The sequence below is a fragment of the Arachis duranensis genome, chromosome 9 (genome assembly GCF_000817695.3).
Source record: "Arachis duranensis cultivar V14167 chromosome 9, aradu.V14167.gnm2.J7QH, whole genome shotgun sequence".
NCBI classification, from domain to species: domain Eukaryota; kingdom Viridiplantae; phylum Streptophyta; class Magnoliopsida; order Fabales; family Fabaceae; genus Arachis; species Arachis duranensis.
In genome coordinates this window covers 89,146,107-89,149,557 of record NC_029780.3, presented here as the reverse complement: position 1 = coordinate 89,149,557, position 3,451 = coordinate 89,146,107, and positions in this window count along the sequence as shown.

Genomic DNA, 3,451 nt, shown 5'->3' with positions numbered 1-3,451 from the left:
TATGCTTTTTTATAAAAAGAAATTAATTGATAACCTTTAACATATATTCTGAAACCACGTGTTATTAGTTAAACCCTTAATAATTTATGTAAAAAATTTTTGTCCGATAATCTTTTCTAATATCAAAGCGGATACCGAATCCGTGAGTGGCTGACAAAAGATGAAAAGAATCACCATGCTTTTGGAAAGAGAAGATTATATATAAATCTTGTTCTTGGTCAATATGTCCAAGAAGAGTCGTATCTCCTTCTCATTTCTATCTGTTGATTGGAGATCCAAAGAGGAATAACAAAACTTTCTCTTACTTTGTAAGCTTCATGTTACACATACCAAATATATGATTGCCAAAAACTAGTTACAGGAATAATTTATTAATTAGATAACAAAATAGATAAAAGTTAACTTACGGAATAGTGATAAAATAAAAAACTAAAATTAAATCTGAACAAATCGTATCCTAATTCTAACAAATCTATTCTGATGTTAGTTATCCTTACTTTATCACGATCTATTCCAATTTTATAACTATATATATGGCACATGAAAGATGTTAGTTTTTTGGTGTCAAAACTAGGGGATATTGTCTACCACATATAATTAACAAGAAGCTAGTAAAAAGAACTTCCCCTTTTTCCAGGGGATATTGTCTACCGTGTATAACAAGAAGCTTAATTGATTAGAGGTAATTGCTCTCATACCATGTATATTTAGATCAATACAATATAGATATGTAACATCATTAATCTCAGTTAATTAATAATTAAATAATTTTAAAAACTTAAAATTTAATATATTTTAAAAGTATGTTAAATATTATTTGCATACAAATACAAAAACATATATACTTTAATCATATATGATTAACTATGATTAAGTAATTTTGTTTATTAAAATTAATATAAAATTAAAATAAAAAATCTCTTCCTTTTTCCATCAGCGTTCTCTTCCCAAAACACTGGGTTTTTTGTTCTAAGTCAGATTCCTGAACACCCAACCTTTCGGATCTAAACCTCTCCCACCATCACTGTTCACCGCTGTCATTCACCTCCGCTCACCACTATCGCCAGATCCCTTCTATATCTCACGTCTTCGTCTATCTCCATCTCCATCACCGTCTATGCCGTCGTTAGCCTCTGTGACTCCGATTACAGCGTCCCCTGTTTTCGCCTCCAACAGCAATATCGCCGCCGTCTTTCACGTCCTGAGCCTCCGTGACCCCTGTGTTTGCCGCCTCTGATCCACCAGCGTTGTCGCGTTCTCCATCACCGTCTCTGACGTCCACACCCTGACATTAGGTTAGGTGTTCACCCTCTATTCAAACAATGAATTTCTTTTTTTTTTATCTGGACTTGTTTCGATGCTTGCATGTTCAAACCGTGAGTTTCATTTTGTTGATTTCTTTATAGATCAAATTTGCTGCCATAAATAATTTTTTTTGAGCTGTATATCTGCTATATAAGATTGATCTTTTAGATTAATTGCACTATATGTTATGATTTACTCTGGAATTTGAAGTAATCACTCGCCTAATTGAAATTATCTTTTTAGTTGTTGAGCCAATATAAGTTCACTGTTTAATCCTAAAATTGCTATTTGGATTCTTTTTTAATTATCACTCCAAATTACAGAAGAAACAATAAATGATTGGTTGTGTGTATATTTTCATTGTTTGAACAGAAGCTGAACACCTAACCTAATATCACGGGTGTGGATGTCAGAGACGGTGATGGAGAACGTGGCTACGCTGGTGGATCAGAGACGGCGAACACAGGGATCACGGAAGCTCAGGATGTGAGAGACGACAGCGATACTAGTGTTGGAGGCGGAAATAGGGAGCACTGTAATTGGAGTTACGGAGGCTAAAGACGACATAGACGGTGATGGAGATGGAGATAGACAAAGGCGTGAGAGATAGAAGGAATTTGGCAGTATCGGTGAGCGGTGGTGAACGGCGGCGATGAATGGCGATGTTGGGAGAGGTTCAAATCTAAAAGGTTGGATGTTCAGGAGTCTGACTTAGAACAAAAAACAATAATCAATGTTTTGGGAAGAGAACGCTAATAGAAAAGGAAAAAGGTTTTTATTTTAATTTTGTATTAATTTTAATAAATAAAATTATTTAATCATAGTTAATCATATATGATTAAAGTATATACGTATATACAAATAATATTTAATATACTTTTAAAATACATTAAATTTTAAATTTTTAAAATTATTTAATTATTAATTGATTGAGATTAATGATATCACATATCTATATTATATTAATTCACATATACAGAATATGAGTTTTATAAAAAATATTAGGATATGAGAGCTATATTAATTCACATATACAGAATATGAGTTTTATCAAAAATATTAGGCTATGAGAGCAATCACCTTAATTAGATATGTGCTATATATATGAAAATTTTGCTAATGTTTTTGGTCCTCTACAAGATGTTACATTATCATTGGAGTTAAAATAAACGGATATCATAGCTACCTAGTATATTAATTCCTATTGTGTATGATGGAATGTGTATTATTATTTTCTGGTTAGGCCATTGAACTCAATAAGATCGAGGAAAATATATGAATGTGGAAATAACTTATTAGTAATCAAATAGGTATGGTCCCAACCTAACTAAACGAAATTAATGGAAGGAAATATATGCACACACATGGTCCTACATGCTCTCTCTTCTTTTCCCCTTGAACTCTTCTTCTATGATAAAAGATATTTCGTTGGTACAAGTCGCTTCTTGTTTTTGTTCTTCCCTGGTCAGTTGTTAATTATAAAGTTTAAAAAATACAAATTTGTTTACAGATTTCTCACAGTAAAAAACAAGCATGTCAATATAATTGAAGATGTGAAATTTTTTTGGTCAATGAAAAAAATAAAATAATAATGTTTATTAAAACAAGAAATAAATGAATCAATTATAGCAGTATATAGCTAGTTACATCAAAAAAAGGTTCCTTTAATAAACAAATAAGCTTTAGACGGACGTATTGTTTTTATGGGCCTGCTACACATACAAGCCTACAAGCAAATAAGTTGGCCCAGCCCAAACAGAAATCACGCGCATGAAGAGAGATAACATGGCGCGTCAAAATCACGCGCTCAACATTCGAACGGTTACGTATGGCAGACTCTTCCACTTCTTCCACTTCTTCCATTTCTCAAGGCGCTTTCAAAACAACGAAACCCTCCCATTTTTGAGCGAAAATCAAGTTTCAAAATATAGAAATCGTAGTTCGAAAACTGCATCAAAACACCATCAAACTCTCTGTGAAGAATCTGAAGAAAAAACAAACCAAGAATACTCAACGTAAGTCCATTAAAATACTGTATATTTTACTTTTCTTCTACGTCGTTCTTCTAGGGTTTACTATTACTCTTGCTTCTTTGTTACACTGTTCTAAGTTATACGTCGTTCTTCTAAGTTCTACGTCGTTCTAC